The 23,569-nt window shown below is 35.3% G+C and overlaps 1 protein-coding gene across 1 annotated transcript in view; it reads left to right on the plus strand.

The window, feature by feature from the left end:
• The window catches only part of MAGI2 (membrane associated guanylate kinase, WW and PDZ domain containing 2), a gene marked incomplete at its 3' end in the record, with an annotated part of 1,258,801 nt that overhangs the window by 488 nt on the left and 1,234,744 nt on the right, over positions 1-23,569 (plus strand).

Genomic DNA, 23,569 nt, shown 5'->3' on the forward strand with positions numbered 1-23,569 from the left:
GAGGGGGGGGGGGGGTGTGCTAAATGGAAGGGAGGGGCAGGTTGCGGTGTGGCGTGCAACTTTGTCTGCGTAGTTATACCCTCCAGTTTGGAAGGTGTTTGGCCTTGTGTGACCTCGGAGGTGCGGGCGAGCTCCCGGGGCAAATTGAATGTGCGTCAGTGGCTTAGCCCGCAGTGATGAGGACCTTTTAGGGAATGAAGGAAGGAAGGCAGGGAGGAAGAAAGGAAAGAAGGAAGGAGAAAAGGGGAGGAAGGAACAACTTGAGGGTGCAGCGGCATCACCAGCAGGGCGGGGAGGAACATAGGGTGGCGGGGCGAGCGGAGAACTACGCCCCCCTTTTTGGGAGCTGGACCGGAGAAGCCTCGGTCTCGGTCCGCAGCCATCCCCTAAGGATCCCTCCCTGAGCCATTAGTTGACGAAGAAGGAAAGGGATAGATTGCTTTGGGCGCTTTGACGGGTCTTCCTTAACTTTTTCCCTGCTTCGCTCCTCTGTCCCCCTCCCCCGCCCTCGGTCGTGTCATGTGGGCACCGCGCGTCACGTGCGCACTGACTAACCCGGGCGCTCACCCTGAGCTGGCCGGCGGGAGAAGGCTCCAGAAGAAGGCGCGGCGCTTAGGAGCGGGTTCTGGTGTTGGGGGTCGGGAGGAGACAAATGGTTACCCGAACGTTCTGTCCTCAGGGGTTGCCCTTGTTGAGTGGAAGTTCTCTGTGGTTGGACTCTCTTTTGGCTTCCGCTTTGAGGGGTGTGTTTCTGAGGAGTTGGATGGAAAAGCCAGTAGGTTCAGCTCAGGCTCCCTCGGCTCCAACCTGGCTTAGATGAGTCTCCCTTGAAAGCTGTGATGGGGACTCAGGGAAACCGGAATCTTGCAGAATTCTAATTAACTCTGTTTTTGCTGAAGGGAAAATAGGTCCTGAAGGAGGGAAGAGTGAGATAAAAGTTTCTTGGAAAGAGGACAGCTTTAACTAGAATAAAGTAGCGTATCTTTGTTTTCCTCATATGATTTGTATATGTTCTGTAGCTCAAACGCACATTTCATTTGCGGTGTGTATGTATATGTGCAAATTCCTATCAGACTAAAGGCTTCTTGCTGATGATTTTACGTATTTGTCCTGCCTCAAAGATAAAATTGAGCTTGCCATTGTCTGAATTTTGAACCACCTCTTAACCTTACTGTATGACCAACTATCAAGAAACACTCCTAGGGAGATGTTCTTCTTTATGAAACCAGTTTAAAAAGTAAACAAGTGAAAGAGAAGTCTCGGGCAAAATTTCTTAAATGTAAATCCCCATTTCATTGGGGATTCTTGATCAGTAATAGTTCATGACTTGCGATAGGCTAAGGTAAACATTGATTTGTAGGTCAACATAGTTCAATACTGTATGGAACTGAAGATTTATAAGTTAGGTAGGAAGTTCAAATAGAGTATCTTGGTACTTTTCAAGATACCATACCTGAGGCTCAAATTCAGGGGTTCATGTTAACTTAATTAATGCCATGATACTATCTTGTAGCAGTAGTTAAAAATGTAAAGTTCTGGTTTTAAGTCCAGGAAATCTACCACACAATTAATGACCATGCTTTTATTGGCAGAAGCTAGGTATTTGTAGTGGTAAGTGGCAGCAAGAGTTAATGTGTTGTTAAATTGGACTAATGATACTATCCTAATGAAGGAGATGATTGTGTTAGTATAATTTGCAGTGATGACCACAATTTAATGTTGTATTCTTTCTGAGCACTGCATTTTGAGATGGACCTCGGCAAACTGTAACTAGCAGCAAGAATGTGTCCAAAAGAGAAAAGAAAGGAAGATTATTTGGTATTATATTCCATAAAATCCAGTAGTAACACTTAACTTGGAAAGTGAGGGCATGAAAGCTATCAAGTAGGAATACAAAAAAGCTATCAAGTAAGAAAAGGAATTTTGACTATCCTGTGATAACTTCCATAGGGCAAAACTAAGGTAAATTTATAGAAATTTTTAAAGGATGAAGCATCTTTGTCTACGTTAAGAAGATGAGCTTTCTAACATAACTTTCCAAAAATCTGTGGGCTATATTGTGAATTCATGAACTCCCCATCATTTGGGGTCTTTATGAAGAGGCAAACATGACCAGATGTCATGATTCCTATGTAAGATGGGGCCTGGACTAGATGTCATTTAAATCTTGCAGTGATCTGGTCCAAGGTAGTCTCTGATCACCCAAATTCTACATAATATTTTATCTGAAAGATTACTGGTTTTAGAACTCATGGAAGATACAAATGTAAAGTAATATATTTAGGGAAAAATCTCTTTTCTTTCTCAGTTCTGGGCTTCGCTTGGTCATTGATGATTGATGCTTGTAATGATGTTCGCAGAGCCCCCACAGGAACCTGATTCACATCCTGAGTCCTTATTGATCAGAAAAGAAAAAAAAAAGTGCTCCCTTAACTTTCATGGAAAATGTATTCTTCCTGTATATTCTTCTAAATATGGTGATTCATATATACTATTCCCTTGTTGAAATAATTCTTTCCCTTGTCAAACAACAGATATTTATTTTATTTATCATTGTAAGCAAAGTGAAATTTTCAGAATGTTAGATAATGGTGCCTGTGTGTTTTGGGTTTTACTACAGATTTCACTTGCTGGAAAAATATTTAGAAGCTCTTGGCTCAGTATTTTTATTTGTAGTGAGTCAATAAACTAGCATAGCTGAAAAACTTTAACATGGTTTGTTCAGAAGTTGTATTTTTAAAATATGAATGAGATAATTGATTTCTGATATTCATTTAAGCATTGGGAATTACACAGAAGCTACATACATAATCAGGTAAACTAAGGCAGATTTTCAAAAGAAAAGGAGACATTTAAGTAAGAAGATTGATAAAAAGTGCATCAGATAAAATTGCACTGTTTACTCAATTTTTATTTGCTTGTTTGGCTAATTTGACATTACAGTTGTAATAATTTTATTTTATTTTTACCTTTATTTTTTTCTTTCAACGCTGTCTTGATTTTTTTTAATTTTTAAAAATTTTATTGTTTTGTATTTTAATTTCAGTAGAGTTAACATACAGTGTTATATTAGTTTCAGGTATACAATACAGTGATTTAACAATTCTATTAGTTGTCATAATTTTAAAAGAAGTGAACTAGTAGGATTTAAAGACGTACCAGACAAAGTTGATGTATCATAATTTTCCTACAGTATTTAAATGTCCTTAAAACCATTTTTAAAAGCCATTTAATTAAATTCAGGAGATTCCGTTTTTAATTTAAGCTGCTTTTAATCCACACAATGATGAGTCATATATGAAAAATACCACTTATTGTCACATCCAATTATTTTTTATAAACTCTGGCTTTTTAGTTTATAATGCTTTCCTCACTAAAGCATTTAAATCTAAATTAGCAGTTCTGTTCCATGATCTCATTAATGCAGCAGACCCAGTTGAAGAAACTGTCTTCGAGTGATTTTGAGATCTGTGCTGAAGTGGTAAAGGTTTTTCTTTCTTTCTTTCTTTTTCTTTTTTTAAAGTTTGCCACTAAAGTTCACAGCAGCCAGTTACATAGACCATTGTGTCCTACATTCCTTGCACTGTGGCTGCTACTGCATCTAATCCCACATGGAGACCTACATAGCCTGGACTTATTTTCCCATTTAGGATCTTACAATGGGAAATAAAAGGCAAAAAGTTTTCTAATTCTTCCCATGTGGAAGAAGGGCCAAATAAGGCCTTTGAAATTCAGTTCTAGAGATGTACATTGCTCTCCCTCCTATTGCTCCTTTCAAAGCTGCTTTCAAAGGAAAGTAGATCCACATTTATTAAGAGTCATGCTTTCTTCTTGACTGACTTCAGGCTAGTATCATACAGTTAAACCTCTATGCTGCTTTTCATTTGGAAAGGTAAAAGCAAATCATGTCAAATTTTCTCCAATAAAGGTTGACTTTACTCCATAAAAATTTAAGGTATGTGAATTTTATTGACCAATAAACAATCAAATTGTTAAAACAATTTGACCAGTTAATTATTTTAGAATAATGTATCTTTAATGTTTTGGAACCAGGTTAAGGAGACAGTTATCTTTGGGCACAATTTATGGATGATGCTACTATAGTTTTTTGTGTATGTACATAATTTAAATGGTGTGACCTTGAATGTTAAATATGACTGTTTGCTTTTTTATGTGTGTGTTTTGAATGAGAGTAATCTCAGGATGAAATCACAGCTGAAGTATTTAAGTGCCACCATCTCAGCTCTTAACATTTATACTGTGTGATCTTTTGGCATCTTTATTATGCTCACTTTCCTTTTTAGTTTCTTGAAACTCACACATTCACTCTCATAATTAGCAAAAAGTTTTCACATTTGACAGCCCCGACTGCTTATATTTTAAACAGTGGCTTTCAAATGCATACCAGACCCCAGTTGAATCATTTCCCTCAAGAGGTAGGATAGAATAGTGGTTATTTAACCACTACTTGGGTTTGCCAAGTATGCCACTTGGTATGGGCTATATATGCAAGTTATCTAGCCTGGCATAGTAAGAGTAACTTGAGAATATTAAATAAGCTATGTATTTAAATAAGACAGCATCTGGTAGATAATAAGCATTATGGATTTTTCCAAATAAATGTTGTTTCGGACATATTGGTCATTTCAGCTAGTGACATCTGAAATGTTTTTAATGTTTCAAGATATTTTACTCTTTATTGAAGACTAACTGAAATCTATGAAATGATTGACTGACTAATAGTATAAGTAATTTTCAAGTAGTATTCTTGAGGTTTTTCTGTAGAGTAAAATAAACTCTTTTTTTGTGTGTAAAGCATTAATGTGAAGAGTAATGCCATTAAGTGGAAAAGAACATATTTTTACCATTTAAAAATAACTCCAACTGATGCTGCCTTTATGTTGAAAGATCACTGTTTTATATTTATTTTCATATTTTAGCCATAGTTTGTTTTCACTCAGTAGTTTATTTCCTTTGTACCCATATCTTTTCTTTTAAGCAGTGGGTGAATATATTGAATCATTTACCCTAGGCTTGACAAACATTGATACTATTAGAATTCACTAATTTAAGTTTAGGAATTTATTTATACTTTTTACATGTGACTGTTTTAGACACAAGTACCATGTTTTAAGGATGAACTTTTACTTCTCAGCTAGGAATCAAGTACCTCATAAAACAAAAACAGATTTAATTCGGTTTAATTCGTAAGTGTTCACAGTCTACCATATATCATAAAAATGCATAAAAATTCAGCAAAGAGCTTACTTTGCACATGTGAGAATGTCAGTAGTTTAATATCAATAATTCTCTATATTAACACTTTCAAGATGAAGCAACCAACAATGTATCTACCATCAGCCCCCCACTGATTTTAGAATTTTAGTTGAATTAATCCTATCTTTGAATTCAATAGAAACCTCTAACTTGAAGCTCCAGTGTCTAATAATAAATTAAAAAAATATTTCTTAGCTACAATCTGGCTATTTACATGATAAAAACATGGAACAGGGTCTTACAAATTTTTTTAGTATTGTGACCTTTTAAAAATGATTTATTTCATTTCATTCCCAACTCTCTCTCTTTTGTCTCCAGTAAGGACCAATGTGATATTTTCTTTAATAAAAGTAAATTTTAATTACTATTATATAGGTTATTTAATAATAGGTTCGTAATTACTGAACTCAATTAGTAAAAGACATGCATCTGCTAAAAAGTGTTGCAAAATACTCATATCATCATAGAGAATTAATAATTCCATTATTCCAGTATTCCATTATTGCATTTCATTGACACATTATCAACTCTTTTTTAAAAATTCCATTTGGGTATACATTTTTTAAAAACATTGAAAGTTGTAGTAAGTGCAGTATATGGTATGTTTTGGATAGTCTAAAGGAACAGAAAAAGTTTCTTCTTTGACAGTGAACTGAATATTCACTCAAATGCATCCAATGTCTTGATTTTCAAAGATTCAGTAGGCTAATGAATAGATATTTTAAATAAATGATTGGATTTATTTCAAAATTTATCATTATATGGTTGCTCTGTCTTGGAATACATTATTTCTTGTAATTGTTAATATGAATCCATGTGAGGTTTTATGTCATTTTATTATTTTGGCCAATTTAAAAAAATCAGTGTCAAAACCATGGCAGTCATTATGTATCCAATAATAGCCAAAAACAAATAGGTGACAGAAAAAAAAACCAAAAACTTTTATAGTTTCAAATGAAAGAGAGTCTATAGATATTGATTTTTAAATGACAAATTTGTGGAAGAATTTTTTTCAAACCTCCTAACTGCCTGTACTGAAATTGTGCATACGAAATCAGATTTTTCCTTAAATAACCATGGACTTTATTAAGTGACTCTGTGGAGTGAGCAGGAAGAAGCAAACTTATTTAATTTAAAAAAGTATATTTTATTTATTTTTCACATTACATTGTGTTTGAAGAAATTTCTTAAAGCATGAGTTTCCCAAATGTAATGTTGAATTATTTATGTTGCCATGGATTATGAGTAGCATAAAAGTAGTTTGCACTTTACATTGTCACTTAATAGATCATAGAGATTGTCTGAATAAAAATGTTAAGTGTAAAAAAATATATTTTTTAATATTTATTTGTCATTTTATAGGTGAGCAGAGTTGCTTATCCCAGTATTTTGTATTGCTGTGCCTAGGAAGGTTTATACTTAGCTAGAATATACATGAATACAAGGATAACAGGTGCTGTAGAAACCCACAGATTATCTAGTAATATAACCTAAACTTTTAAAAATCTGATTAGCTGCATTTGCAAGCATGAGCAAGTTACAGGTATATGAAATGTCCAGTGTTACATCTGTGAAGCCTTCTGATCAGTCCATAGTTGACCCCAGTTTGCCTTTCTTTGCAGCCTGTGCTGTAAGTTTGTTAAAGCAACTCCTTACTACACGAAATTTCTTTAAAAAGTAACCAGCATTTAGGCTTTTTAAAGGTCACTTAAACCTCCCCAAAGTCTTGGCTTATTTCCAAAAGCACCTTGAACAGGAATAACTGTAATCTTGCCTTTCTAACAAGTCAGGTACTTAGGGGGTGGTCATTTTGTTGGTGTTAGGATTGGAGCCTAGATGGAAAGGAGTTGATGCCCCTCTGGAAGAGCAAGGATGTTATCAAGATGCTCTTACCTATCTGCAGTCAAAGTACTAAAACTTTCTTGCTTAGTCTTTCTTCTGAAACATCTGTGGTTGAATCTCCAGTTGAAAGTGCCTCTGCTTTTCTTTAGTTCAGTGTGGGAGATCACTCTAGTGAACAGCAGATTTATTTTGCTTCTTTGTGTACATGGGAATTACACACATACACACATGCATGTGGGTGCACACACACATTTTTCAAACACTAAGGTTTAATGCCAGTTTTAAAATCAATAGTCCCAGTAAGATATTTTTGCATATGAGGATATAGTCTTATTTTAGGGAAAGAGTTACATAAAATTATTCCATGTGTGATAAATCTAGCTGAAAAGCTTGCGTAGCCACCTATTAATTTTCAGCTGTGACAGGTATGTTTAACCCTTATTCGCTCTGACAGTGGGAGACCATAAAGACATAATGAAATCAAGTACCCAGATGATTTCTTAATTTCGTATATGTTAGACCTTAAGAAATGATAATGAGAAGTCAGATTTTAATAGTTTGGAATTTGGGGACACCTGGGTGTCTCAGTCGTTGAGTGTCTGCCTTCAGCTCAGGGCGTGATCCTGGCATTCTGGGGTGAGCCCCACATGGGGCTCCTCCATCGGGCTCCTCTGCTGGGACCCTGCTTCTTCCTCTCTCACTCCCCCTGCTTGTGTTCCCTCTCTCGCTGGCTGTCTCTCTCTCTGTCAAATAAATAAATACAATCTTGAAAAAAATAGTTTGAAATTTTATTATTTTTAATTTATTCTATTTTTTAAATTAAAAAAAAGGTTTTATTTATTTATTTGAGAGAGAGAGAGAGAGAGAGAGAAAGCACAGAGGGAGAGTGAGAGGGAGAAGCAGATTCCCAGCTGAGCAGAGAGCCTGACATGACCTGAGCTGTAGGCAGGTGCTTAACCGACTGAGCCACCCAGGCACCCCATGGAATTTGATTGTTTTTATTTGCATGGCCAAATGGCTGATGGACTACATAATGCCTAGGATAATGCTCTAATGTTAAGGTAACAAAAGATGGGGCAGGGACAATGGGCATGCTTATTCATCATCATGATAACATATTTACAGGGTGGTTTTAATTTTCATTGATTCAAATGTCTCAGAGTAAGGTGAGAGGACTGGATCCAACATGATATGGATATAAGGTATATTACAATTCTAAAGAAGGGCTCATTTAAAAATAAGTTACATGATGCCTAATTTATAAGTATTTAGCTAAAATACATGTACAAGTATTGTTTTAAATTAAAGAGGTCAAGAAAACCTAAGTTTAGTTAGCATGAGTCCTAAGAGATCTTGTTATGAAATGGAGAATATAATATTTTGAATTACTTTGATGTGTTAAATTTAAAGCCATTTTCTTTATGTCCAATTAACTACTGTGGAGTGATACTGTATATGAACCTATGAAGTGCACATATACCATAAAAGTCTAAGAAAAACTGTATAAAATTAATGATATTGTTGATCGCGTGAACAATATGCTAAACTACTACTATGAATCAAGAAAATGCCTTATTTTTTTGTATTCTCGTCCCACTTCTCCCTTTTAAAAATAGTTGGAAAGTCTTCATTGTATAGTGTGAAGAACATCATGATATCCTTTATCCTTGGGGAAATTGACTCTTAGCATTGACTAAGGAGATGTTTTGCTTCATATGAATATGCTTTCAGACTTTAGAAAGTCACAAAATTATTAGGGAGACATTGTTGGTTTTCTCCCAGAATGCATTTCTTCTCCTCCTGCCTCCCTCCTTACTAACAGAATGACAGTTTCATTCAAGTATCCACATGTTGATGTGCTGCTATGCCATGTGTTTCATATTAGGTTGGTGTCATCCCAAGGGGATGAACTTAGACTAGTGTAAACCAAGCATGGTAATTTCATCTCTTTGCCAGTGATTGTTTTAGGAAATGGTTTATAACCCAGTTCTAAGTAATAAAAAGTAAGGTGAATCCCCTTGGGGACTTTCTGAGAAATTTCTTAGTTCTTAAAATAAGATCCAGGATGGAGCTATTCACTTTTCTGTCTATGAAAGTTTCTGCATATGGAGGTGATGCCTGGAGCAACTATAGCCATCTTGTGTTCATGAGGAGAGCTACCCAAAAGGTGGAGATTGGCAGAACAGAGTGATAAAAAGCTACTGGCTCCTTGATAAACTGCTAAAATAATGAACCCAGAACCATCTCTATCTTAGGACTTCTTGTTATTGAGGTTACAGTACATAAGATATTTTAAGCCATTTAGATTGAGTTTTCTGTTATGTTGCAACCAAAATCTTCTGATTAATATAACTGTAAAATGGTATGAAAGTAGATATTTCATTCCTATGTTATTGTTTTGAGGAGCAATGGTGAAGATCTTTTGAAAAGAGAAATCTATTTGAAGAATAAACCAAGATGTATTTTCCTGTTAGGTAACCTCAGTCCAATTCTAGGTAAGCCTTACCTCATTGAATTTTGCTCTGGTTGGACTCTGTTTTAAATTCCAGAAAATTTTAACCATTCTGAAGTAAAATATGTCAGAACACAAATTCATTTTACCATTATCCAAAATAGAGCATAATCAAGAAAGCAAATCAGCTACAAAAATATACTCATAATGCATGCCAAAACCAACTTGAAATATTTTTTGAATTATGGAGTGTTTACAAATGTCTGTGCCATTGATCCAGGAGTGTATATAATTATAAACTGACTCACCAAAAATGTTCCAACTCGATTTTTCCAGGACTAGAATTCATTTACTTATTATTCAGCAAACGTTTATTGGTAACCTATTCTCTAGCAGACACTGAACTAGAAAATGGTGATAAAAAGATGAATAAACCTTCATTAAGACATCATCCACACCCTTAAATAGTAATATCCTATTGTATACCTGTGTGATATGAGTTAAGAAATTTCTTTCATCTTTTAAATATACCTTCCATGATGTAAAGACAATCTAAGATGAGAAAATAAACTTTTTGGAGAAAAAATATGGTAATGGGTTAGGAGTTCTTAGTATTCTACATCATTGATTACAGTTCAAGGGGTTACATAAGCTCCATGTGTGTATATTTTTAATGTTATGTTCTGGACAGTGTGCTAGATAATGACCAAAGAAAGGTGTGTAACTCTTGTTTCCACTTCAGAAATTTCACAGTGCAGTGTAATAGTTAGGAGCATGGAGCTTTGGAGACAAAGAGGTGTGGATTCCAGTCACAGTTTTGCCCCCAACTTAATAGATGTAAATTGAACAAATTATTTTACATTTTTGTAAATCAGCTCCATCTTTTGTAAAATAGGTATTATTGCAGAACCTACTTTATAAAGATGTTATGAGGAATAAATGCTATTATGCCTATAATATGCATAGCCTAGGGCCTAGAGTATAGGATAGCCTCATAATTATATATGATGGTATATGTATAAATATATATAGTGTATCAGGCAAGGAAGATAGGAAAAGTCTTCTAGAGAAAAAGCAAGGAGGCAATGATACTAAGATTTCAAGGAGTGTGATAAAGAGGTTCTAAGCGCCAACGTCTGAAACTTAATGTAGACAATAGTAATAAGGGACCTTGGGGGATTAGATGTGCGCCAAACCATCGTATAGAACTGAATGTTGAGCCACTGAATATTATTATTATTATTAATACCAAACATTTGTGCAGTGCTTACTATAGGTCAGGCAGAGTTCTAAACACTTTAGATAAATGTTATTTAATTTAATCCTCAGATTATTCTACAAGGTAGATACTATCATTAAGCCCACTTGCAGTTAAGAAAACTAGAGCCTGGAATGAGTGATTAAGAAACTCAAACAAGGCCATATATTAATTAACAGAGCTGGGATTCAGACCCAGTCAGTCCTGTTAACCACTATGCTAGTTTGCTTCTCCATATTTGAAAGGTTTTAAGAACAGGATTGTCAAGGTCGTATTTGTCCATTGTTTTCCCAGTGAGAAGAAATGTAGGCAATACTACATGGACCACATGTAAGCAATGAAGAGACCTAATTACAAGAGGTTGAAGACAGTCAGGAAGGCCATTTAGGAAGCTACAGGGTTATGCAGAGGAGAGGTTTTAAGATCTTGAAGCATAACAATGAGGGTGGGGATGGGAAAGAGGTGAACTGAGTCAAGAAATATGTATAGATAGTAAAATGTCAGTATATCTGATTGGATAGAAATAAAGAGCGAGGAATCTTGCTTGATTTTCTGGTTTCTGTTAAGTGGTGTCAATCACTTAGAGGCAAAGAGTAGATGTGGGTGGAAGGTAATTCCATTTGGGATCTATTTAACACGAGGTACCTGGAAAGAATAGGCCTCTGACTATTACAGCCTTAAATTCAGGAGAGTGTTTGGGATTAAATGTGTAGATTAGGGAACACGAGATTATCCAACAAAATAATGTAAAGATGAAAAGACAAAAGAAATGCTGTGGCATCTATGTTTCAAAAGTCAAGGGATCCCAGGAAAGAATCTAAGACTGTTATCAGGGCTGCCTTAACATTGAGTGAGTGCTCAGCCCTGCCAGACACAGCAGAAATGATTAAAAGACGATGTCTGTAATGGTTCCATTGTATTTGGCAAAAATGGAGGTCATGTTTGTTTAGTATCATTCAGTGGAGTGGATGGTGCAGGACAGCCAGATGTCATAGGATTGAAGTGTGAACAGGAAGTGAGAAAATGGGACTAGCATGTGCATCCTACTCCTTCAAGAAGCTTGCATAGAAGTAAAGGGTGATAGGTGGTTGCTATCTAGGGCATGCATGGTTAAGAGGGGTAGGGGCATATGTGTGTGTGTGTTGTGATGGAATTTCTGTATTTGTCACATAAATGTATTTTATTCCATCATTGTAAAACTCTTCTAGCAAATTAAGATCCTTTAACATATTAATTGAATAAATTATTATTCATTATATTTTTGTTTTGTGTCATGCTAAAGCTAGGTCCTGGCATTAAAATAACAAGAGTCAGACCCTACCCTCTGAGAATATGGAATAAAAGGAGAGGCAGTTATGTACAAAGCTAACCTGAAAACACTGAGTTTTAGTGGAATGGTACAGAAATAAACATACTGCTTTTACAGCACTTAGGAGGGCACAGAAGAAGCAGGCAAGTATAATATGTAAAGAGGGTGGATCTTGGAGTACGAGGACTGAATTGAGTTCCAGTCCCAAGTTCATCGCTATCACTTCCTTTTGGGGGGTTAAGTTCCCGTAAGACTCAGTCTCCTCATATGATACATAGGGTTGTTAGAATCAAAGAAGATAATGGGGCACCTGGGTGGCTCAGTTGGTGAAGTGTCTGCCTTTGGCTCAGGTCATGATCTCAGGGCTGGGATCAAGCCCCTTGTAAAGTTCCCTGCTCAGAAGGAAGTCCGCTTCTCTCTCTCTTCCCCTCCCTCTCCCATCCCCATGCTTGTGCTCTCAGGCTTGCATGCTCTCTCTCTCATATAAATAAATAAAAGCTAAAAAGAGAGAGAGAAAGAAGATAATGCATGAGGAAATATTTTCTAAAACTTTTAGTGCAGTTAAGTTGGAAGTGTTACTATTTAGAGAATGGAAGATGGCTGGGAGTGGGGGTAGGCATGCTTCACAGCATAAGGGATCTTTGACATTGGCTCTAAATTAGGAGTGGGAGTTCAGGAGGGGAGGTGTAGAAAGCAGAGAGAAGAGCAGAGCCAAAGTAAGAGAGTGTGGAAATGACCCTCCTATGCAGAGAACAAAATACAGATCAGTCAGGCCAAAGGGTACCTGAGTACCCCTAGTGGCAACTGAAAATTTTTCCAGGAAGGAAACTTGGAATCGTATCAGGAAAGGCCTAGAACCTAAACCTAAAGAGTTTGGAGATTATTCTCTGGGTGAGTAAAGCCATTGAAGGTGTTTGAACGAAGAAGAAGCATAATCAAAGCGGTGGTTTTTTGTTTTTTGGTGTTGTTCCCCCCGCCCCCCACCCCAGGGTGGGACAGGGAGGAAATTAGGTTTGACGTATGTATTGAGTGGAGAAGAAACAGACAGCAAGGCCTAAGGTCTGGTATCAGTAGTGAAAATGAAGGGACATGAACTTGAGGTGTATTTTAGAGGCTGAATGAATGAGAATTTATATCCAATTGAATGGGAGATAGTGGTGAGGAGAGGTAGTAGTCAAGGATAATTCTGAGGTTTCTTACTTGGGATAGCTGTGTGGAGTAGATGAAGATGCCATTAACTACAGAGATTAAAATTTAATCTGCAGGGGAAATGGCTTCAGGCTTTTCTAGAAATTAAAAATTACTCTCTTCGACAAGTGCAGAAGCAGCAGCACGCTACTCTCAGTATATTTTGGCTCTTAGTGAAGAAGTAATATGATTATATTCATGAGATATTTATCACTGATATTTTACTTAAAACAATTTAGACTAGGCATTGGAGTTAGAGAAGTGAGTTAACAGATTTAAATTATAAAATCGCCTATTTTTTTATTTTTAGTAGATTTTATTTTGTTTATTTTATTTAATTTTGCTCCAATTGACCTTAAATAAAGAACAGAGTGAGGGGAAAAAAAATGGAATGTCTGGGAATATAATGTGTTTGAGGTGCCTGGCAGGCAGATGGCATGTTTGTGGTGTTAAGGTTGTTAGTCACATATGTCTAGAGCTCACAGAATTGTTGGAACTACAGATTGGAGGATTGAGTGACATTGTTTTTACAGTGGTACTAGTGGCTCTTCGAGGAGCTACAGTGCCCTTAGAAGAGCCTTGAGTGAGAAGGGAGCAAGAATAGGAATTTGAGGAATGTTTGTATTTCACAGGCCTGCACATATAGTCTTCTTTACTTAGTACTTCTACCTTGGGGGGTGGGGAGGAACATAGATCTTTAATAACATACAAATATACTCTTACATTGGGTTCTTTATAATATGAATCATATTGGAGATAATTATATACAGATTTTTAATGTTAATGTATCACTGTTAAGCTCTAAAAATAATGTTTCTATTTCATTATCAAGCCAAATACAAACAATAAGAGTGAGAACTCTGTCCTCAGCAGTGCTGCTTTTATCTGCTGTATGTTTTTAGTCTCAATTCAAAGGTCACAGAAACTAAACAATGCCTCACTTTTTTATTCAGTGGTGCTATTTTGAAATCAAGCTCTTTGACCATTGCTATGATATTCTAGACTATATTGGGAGCAAATCCTGAAAATGCAAACTCTGCTCTAAATTATACTAGGAATTCTTCATTGAAACTATGTTTGTAATGAATTACCTTCCTCTGACATGTAAAATTATTCAAATGTTTCCATATGGCAATGGTTAGAATATGTATCTTTTTGAAGACTAAAAATTTTATCTTCTTTCTTGTAGGTAGCTTCTTTAGTTAAAAGGTCTCAGAAATGAAGTATGAAATATTTTGAACTGTGTGTAATTGTATAACTGTGTAAGTTATATAATTTTGTTAATTAAAAGAATGGTATGTATATCCCAACATCTCAAAGTTCAATTATTTTTTTTTTTTTTAAAGATTTTATTTATTTATTTGACAGAGAGAGACAGCCAGCGAGAGAGGGAACACAGCAGGGGGAGTGGGAGAGGAAGAAGCAGGCTCACAGCAGAGGAGCCTGATGTGGGACTCGATCCCGGTACGCCAGGATCACGCCCTGAGCCAAAGGCAGACGCTTTAACGACTGCGCTACCCAGGCGCCCCTCAAAGTTCAATTATTTTATCCAGAGTTGGTATATGAAAATTAGGTCCAGATTTTTCTAATTCTTAATATCGTAACAAAATGTTTACTGATTTTCATTTTTTATAATGGTTTTCCAATAAAGTTGTCAAATATGTTACTTGCACTAGATCTGGAATTCATCAAAGGTAGGGATGGTATTTAATTCATATTTATTTCCTTAGTACCTGGAATGATGCCTGAAAATATGCAAAATGTTTCGGAAACATTTGTTGAATGAATGAATGGTAAAGATCTTTTTTCCCTGTGATACTTGATTTATTTGAAACACATTTTATTAGGGTTCTCTAGAGAACTAGAACCAATAAGATATATACATACATACGTGTGTGTATATATATATACACACACACGTACATATATATACTCTCTCTATATACATACATATGTATGTATATATAGAGAGAAATTGATTGCTTGTTTGATAGATTATAAGGAATTGGCCCATGTGATTATGAAGACTGACAATTTGAAATATATCCAGACTAAGTCAGCTAACTGATAACCCAGGAGAGCTGATGGTGTAGTTCCAGTCTGGAGGCCAGCCTGAGACCCAAGAAGAGCCAATGTTTCATTTCAAATCCAAAGGCAGGGAAAATCTGATCTGCCATTTAAGGCACTCAGGCAGAAGCATTCTCCCTTACTTGGTGGGAGGGTCAGCCTTTTTTCTCTGTTCAGACTTTCAACTGATTGGATGAAGCCCACCTGCATTAGGGAGGGTAATATGCTTTATTCATTCTAGTGATTTGGATGTTAATCTAATCCAAAAATACCCTCACAAACACAGCCAAAATAATGTTTGACCAAATATCTGTGCACCCTGTGGCCCAGTCAAGTTGACACATAAATTTAACCTTCACACACATTAGGAAACTCTACCTGTAATTAACAAACATTATAAGTATAGTCATTTTAGCTTACAACTGTATCCTTGAAAAATATTTTAAAACATTTTAAATAATTTCTTTTTGAATATACTTATAGCACTCTGTATTATGTTGTGGTAGGTTTTTGGCAGTGTGATCATTACCTACCTCATCCTTTTTGAGACTCATTTCACTTAAAGTGTTATTTTTTCCCAAAATATGCTCTATTTTGTTCTGAAATACATTCTTGCTCATAATTAATCTAAATTACAAAATGTTCCTAGCTTAATGAGTAACATTTCATTCTTACACTGAAACTGTTGTGAAAGGAATCTGTTTTTGTTTAATTTAAAAGTTATATGTTAAATGGTTTGGCAGTGTGTAACCTATGCTTGCTTGATTCAAAATAGTATGAGCCCTGCAGAAAGCCAGCTTGCTGAGTCCATTACCCATCAACATCTAAGAGAGTTTAGCTGCTAATGACTGAGGCAGGATGACATTGCCACAGACCTCCAGTATCAAGGCAGCTTAGAAGTTTAGTTAGAGTAGGAGATTTTCTTTATTGGGAGAACTAAATTGGCAGGTTTTCATCTAGGATGAGAATTGTTTCAGGCTGTTTTAGGAGAGAAAATTACTTTATTCGCGAACTGAGGAAAATGTAGAGGTGGTAGATCAAGTAGTTCATAGTAAATTAGTCATCAAATGGTATTCATATACCATCCCTTTAAAAATATCTTTAAATTGCCTGAGTAATCAGGTATAAGAGCTCATTAGGTCAAGAAAAAACACAGTACACATTTTTGTACTAAGAATATTTATTTTTTCCTTTTCTTTGTTCCACTTGATATTTTGATGTATTTGGTTGATAGATAAATCAACTAATTTTCTTATTTTTTAAATTTAAGTATTTATGTGGCACTTCCTGAAGTTATTAATGTCGAACCTAAAAGTTCATGTCTGACTTAGCCCAGCAATGTAAGCATTGCTGAATTTAATTTAAAAAATTCAGTTTTAATAATAAAAGCAGCTAGGTTGTATTGACCATTCAGAACATTCCAGTCATGTATACTGTGTCATGTGAGCAGTTTATTAAGCAGGTTGGGCTGAAAGGGTACAAACAAGAAATAATTATTTTTTCTTACTTACCCCTGACTTACCATGGACCTCACTGCCCACCTCATGACTGTTTTTTTTTTTTTTTTTACTTTAATGTATCAGAATAGTCTCATTTTCAGGTATAAAGCAAATGTAGTCTGTTTGCAATACAAATTTTAAACCTGGCATCCATTTGAAAGGTTTTCCTATCTTTTGAGCTCAGTCTTGATCAGGAACTCTGAAAACCAATAATGAGAGAGGTTAGTGTGGTCCATTTCATTGTTTTGTTTGTTCCACCTCTCCCCACCCCCCACCTACTCTGTCTCCTCAGAGGTCAGGGCAAGGGAGGAGGAGAACCATGAATGAAGGAACAAAGGCCCATTTCTTTAGTTCTTTTAAATCTGCCCATATGTGCCCTCTGTTATGTCAGGCATCCAGATGCTGGCTTTCTGTTATGGTTAACATTTGTACGTTCTTCAGACATGCTCTTGCTTCCTCATCACCTTTTGCATACCCCACCATGTTGATTGCAGCATATCCTGACAGAGGCTCTAAACCCGACCACTTGTAATTCTGCTGCCAGGTCCTGCCCACTGCATTACACCTCCAGTTCTTTCTGTTTCTAACCCCTTGACCCAGCAGGCAGCCCTCTTGAGTAGGATCCTTTCTAGAGAGCTTTCACTGGCTTTCTGCTAAAGTGTCTAATTGGCTATGGAAAACTTCATGCATCCTTGCCCCATCATGTTGCAGAAATGCAACCACTTCTCTTTTTGTTCAAATATCATAGGCAGCTCCATCCAAGCTTCTACCTTCAGAATTCTCTGACAAGAGGTAGGCATAAATCCCTATCTTTATGAATACCTCAGGCTCAGGAAAAACTTTTCAAGTTGTTCCAAGAACTCTCTCACACTTTGATTCTAGGTAGTAGCTTGGGGGAAACTATGACTGTTTCAAGAATTCAACAAGCAACCAGCCTGGGAGTGACCCTTGTGAGTGACTACTTCCTTGCAGGCATCAGAGTTTAAGAGGGAATTGACATGGCACTTCATTGTTCACTAAGATTCCCTGCAAGGATTACTTTTTTTGTGGATCTCTTTTCAAATATTTAGTCTTCTTGCCTGGGCTACTGGCCTTTGGACTGGTTTTAACATGGGTAAAACTGATAACTTATTTTCCATTGTCCTTAGCTTTGAAGATTTAGCTACATTCCAGGAAAACAAGAAGAGTCCCACTTCACATTTAATTACATTCATTTAAGGCTCATATTAACTCTATGAGGAAAAGTGATATTTATCATCCCAGTTAAATGTGAGGAAACTGAAACATAGTTTCATTATTTGCCCAAGGTCGCTCAGTTTGTCCAAGGTCACTCAGTTAAGTGGATGCCTAAGTTTTATCCACTTTACTATATTGCTAAAAGTGAGTAGGACAGAGTCTAGAGGATTAATGAACCAATCCCCTAGATAGTGCCCCAAACTGCAGAGCAGACTGTTATAATACCCAAATGTGTCACTTTTCTAGTTCTATTTCCCTTTTCAAAGCTTCAAAATTTCTTCTAGAAATGACATTCATTTCTTTTCCTTTTTCCCATCTTAGAATGATTCAAACACTTCAAAGTTAATTGCTGATTTTCATGCTGAAATCATAAGCATCTTAGAAGTGTTACAATATTTCTTATTTGGCTGTCTCAGTATTGAGTAGCATACACCATTGGCAACCACAAAAATACTACAATAGGACTGTGTTAAAAGACAAGGAGAATCAAATTCTACAAATGACAAAGAATTTAAAATTCCCCTAGCAGGTTTTTTATGCTTTCTGAATTTTTTAAACAAATATTATTTTGAAAAGTTGAAAGTTTATTACATTATCACTTTATGTGAGTATTTTTTTCTCAGAAATCAAATATTTCTTATTTGTCTTCTTTCTTCCCCCTAGGAAATTGTTAGTCTTACTGCTATAGTGACATAAATCTGCTATTTGTTTACACTCAGTACCATCCAGATACATTATAAATATTGCATTTCTGAAATGTATCTACTTGTAAAATGTAAACTTGGGGATTTGGCTCCAAAGAACTGTCTTATCTCAGGTGTTTCGTTCTATTATGCTCATGTGGAGCTTATATTTAGCATTACTTGAGTTGCAGATTTATTTCATCTTGCCTAGCAGCATCAGCTATTTCCTTCTGCTGGTTCCAATTATTATGATTATTTCCAGCCTGAGTGAAGTTTGGCAAAAGCAAATATAGAAAGGGAAAGAAAAGAATAGGCTATTCCCTCAAGCTAACATTCAAACTTATCAGTCTTTATTCAACTGCAGAAACCATTTATTAAATATTTGGAATTAGCAATTTAATATTGATTTTGGTCTTCCTTGGTGTTGCAGACATAAGCCCAAGTATGTGTAGGGTACAGTTTAGCACTGTGGCATAGTATGGAAGATGTTATTTTCTTGCCTTTGATAGATTGGGCCATTGTCCTTTTCTATTAACGAAGCTAGAGTGAAGATGGACTTGTATTTGTTGAGTTCTGTGATATTCTTTGCACATGTAATATACAAAGAAGTAAAGGTTATAAGCACATATGTGTCACTGCATACAATATAAACAATATTTATAGTTAGATGGCCGATTGCATACTTGGGTGTTTTTGGAGACTGTTGGGTACTTTTCTTGTCATTCATACCTTGGGCTCCAAAAAGGTCTGTGTTGAGGTTGTGGAACTGACAGTTGGGTAGGAGTCAAGAGACTTGTTCACATAGGTTGCTTTTTTCTCCGTGTTTCTTTAGTAACTATGGCAAACACACACACACACACACACACACACATATGCACACACATACACACATCCAGTTTTTCCTTTATTCTCAGGGACACAAAAGATTTAATAAGAACCTCTAAGAATTTGACTCATTCTAATAAATTTGCTCTGAAGCTTTTATATAAATTTGTGAATTCAGCNNNNAGGAGGGGAGAATAAGGTCAATAAAGGCATCAAATTAGATGCTGACTTTGTGCAGTTGCTTCTTTGTCATTTGTTTCCATTTAGTACTGATTGCCAAGACTAACAGAAAATTCTACAAAGCCTTATTTTACCACTAAGAAGCAGAGGAATGACTAAATGCACAAGACTGAATTATTGAGCATTAAACATTTTAAATACAATATTTAAGAAATTAAACTTAAAATTTCCTACTTAGCAACTAAGAATTTATGTCAAGTACACATGCATTCTTTGCAATAAATACCATGGTTGCCTCTTTAGAAAATTATATTCTTTTTTTCTGAATTCATTTACCTTAAAAAGAAAAACACATCTTAAAAATTTTGTGAAGTGTTCATTGATAGAACATTGTTTTCTTGTCTTAACACCTTCATTTTTTAAGTGAATGTCATTTTTGTTTCAAGTTATAACCCCTATTAAAAAAATCATTAAACTTAAAACATGAAACAAAAAACGAAACAAAACAAAAAAAGAAACAAAACAAAATCATTAAACTTGAAAATAGCCATTAAGGTCAACTGCTCAATTGTCTTATTTGGTAGATTTTTGACTCTATATTCAATGAGATTATTTTATTATTGCTATTATTAGAGAAAAGTCAATTCTAATATATAGAATTCTAACATATATGAAAAATATAAGATTCTCTAATAAACTTTTGCAACAAGTTTTTTTCAATTTATATTTGCCTTTGTTGCTAACTTCCAAAAAACAACACAAACTCTGTAGAAGATAGGGAGCAGAAATTTTTTTCTAGCAGCATTGTAAATTTTGCTAAGAAATACAGAGAAATCAAATGTTGCTTTTTAAATTTATTGACTTGTCAATGAGGCTTATAGAACAACATTTATATTCAAGATTTATTATATATTGAAACAATTTGATTTAATTCTAACAAAATGAAATAGATTGAAAGCTGTTCTGTTGAATAACATTTTTTCATAAAAGGTGGGGAAGCACTTTGGTGAATGGAAAAATATATCCTTAATTTATGAAGCATTGCAGCTGTGGATTTGGTATCAAGGATATTTACATAGACTTTAGAGTATATAAAGAACTTATATAAAAAAAGAACTTATAAACAAGTCATTTATATAGCTACACATAGTACGCTTTTATTATTGTTTTCATAATTGATAAGCAAGGCATGTTTATAAAGGCTTTATATAAAACATACCCCAAATGCTTTCTAAATATTTAACTATTGGAAAATATAGAAAACTGGATGTTTTTGTGCTCTTAAAAGTAAGCTTTTCAAAGGACATGCCTTCAGCGAATGGGAGCAATGGCAATTATACATTTTCAGTGAGATATTAGCTGATTTGTCATCAAATGTAATTCAACAAAAAGATGCAGTACAGATGTATTTTCAGTTACCTGTTCATTTACTTAGCACTCAGCTTCTCAAGATTTGCTGATTATTCCTCGATGAACAGGAAACATGAAGATGGTGATGATTATAATAATTTTGAATTTTAAAATTTGACACTCAATGATAAATCTAGTTAATCTTTGCCCACCTTGTATATTTATAACCCACCAAGAATAAGGATAGGCCAGGCTGCTAATAAATAATGATATGCTAAATCATTTGATCCTACCAAATAAACACCACTATGGCAAGATGGTAATTCTTGGCAGTAGTCATAGGGAGTACAAGCCATTGTTATAGGGCTGTAGTGTATTTAAAGTGGAATGGCTTCAAGATGGAATGGTTTATGGAAGTACTATTTCACTTTAATCTTAACTCTTTATTTCTACAGATATTCAAATTATTCTATTTTCCTCTGAAGAAAAGATTTCTTTATGAATAGTAAAGGCAGACTTCTCTGCCTATTTTTGTTTAGTTAATTTATACAGATATATGTTCAGACCTAATTTTCAATCTGGCAACTGCAAAATTTTCATCCAGTCCTCATTGACTAGACCCAGTTCCATGGTTTCTGTTGCTCTCTGTATCTTCCCACATGTATGCTCTGCTTCTTTCTTTAAAAATCTACGAGTCAACTTAATTTCCATTTTAGTAAGCTATGCCTCCTGATCTTCCAGTTTCTTCTAATGGTATCATTGATCCCTGGTTCACCTGAACTGGAAACTTGGAAATCTCTGTCATCCCTTCTCTTTTTTCAGACTCCTTAATTTGTTTAATTCTGTCAGTTAGGTCTTGGAAATATTTCTTATCCTTGTTCTTGCTTTCTTTTTCTTCTGTTAACACTCTATATGTGTCCCTTTATTTCTAATGTCTGTATGTAATACAGTAGCTTCTAATCTGACAGTCTTTCCCATGCCTTACCCATCCAGCAAATGACTAAAAATAATCAGCCTAAGATAGCTACTCAGCGTTGTATTCCTCTTTTCACTCTTTATTCCCTCCTATTGAGTAAACTCTAAATGCTTCACTTGACATTCCAAACTCCCTACCTAACAACTTTCTACATGTATTTGATACCATCACCCCTTGTATACACTGCATCTCAGGCATGCTGAACTTGTTCAATTTTATCTCCATCTTTTTTGTTCCTTCCTCAGCCAAGGATATTGTTCTGTCTGGCTCTGATATCACCTCCTTCTTGTATGATTCTTTGATTGCTTTAATTAGGAGTAGTGTTATTTCCATTCTTACTTAACTCAGTCTTAGGACACTTATAAGCTACCTGCAAAATCATTATTTATATGCATATCACCTACCTACCATTCCATAGAATTCTTAGGTTTGGGGATTCAAGCTTAAATATTTTTGTAGTACTGTTTATTATTGCCCTCACAGAGTAGGTGCTCGATATTTATTGAATGAAGAAGTTATCTTTTTCAAGACAGGAATGAATTTTTGTGTCCTTGGACGGCCGATTTTTATTCTATATTGTATGCAAGGCATTTCTGTCAGGTAACAGACCATATCAATATTTTATATTTAAATGCTTCCATAATAAAATCTTCCAATGAGAAGATAGTGAAGTTTGGTGGAAGCAAAGCATTTCTTTCTTTCTTTCTTTCTTTCTTTCTTTCTTTCTTTCTTTCTTTTTTTTTTGCGATATTAAAACTAACTGCTGAAACATTCAGGTATTCAAACTGAAGTGACCTAATTTTCAAAAATGCTTAAGAACACAATTGTGTAATCTGAATAGTGGAGAAGATGGGAAGGCAGTTCTAATCACGGGAGAGGGGAGAATAGATTTATTGCGTTTGCAACTTAAGATATCATTAACATAGACGGATTTCCCACAATGTCTGGGTCTGTAGTTCAATAATAATTTCTTACCAAACAGTAAATTCTAAGGGGAACTGGCTTCAAAACCAAAGTGTGAAGAGTTCAGCTCTGACATTGTGCACCCCTGGTTAGTTTGACAAATTTATGGAGGTAGAATATAAATGCCCAATTTTCTTGGACCATCCCTAGTTATACATGCAGTCATTTTTCAAAACAGTACACCTTAGCAGATAAATAACCAATGTCTTCCATTGAACTCAAGAGGGAAGAGTTGGATGCTGTGGGAAAATGATAACCTTCCTAGTTTCATAATTTCTGAGAGATAGAAAATCATTTTTATCTTTGCTTTAGCTCACAGTAGTTTACAGTTACAATCTTTTATGTAGATCTGAGAATTTCTTTCATGAAGATGCCAAGGAGGAGAGTGAGGAGGAAAAGGGGAGGAGGGAGAAGAGAGGTGGAAGAAGATTGGAAGGAGAGTTTGATTTAGTTCAGAACATGAG

Source organism: Ursus maritimus, unplaced genomic scaffold (assembly GCF_017311325.1).
Source record: "Ursus maritimus isolate PB19 unplaced genomic scaffold, ASM1731132v1 scaffold_3, whole genome shotgun sequence".
In the NCBI taxonomy this organism is placed as follows: domain Eukaryota; kingdom Metazoa; phylum Chordata; class Mammalia; order Carnivora; family Ursidae; genus Ursus; species Ursus maritimus.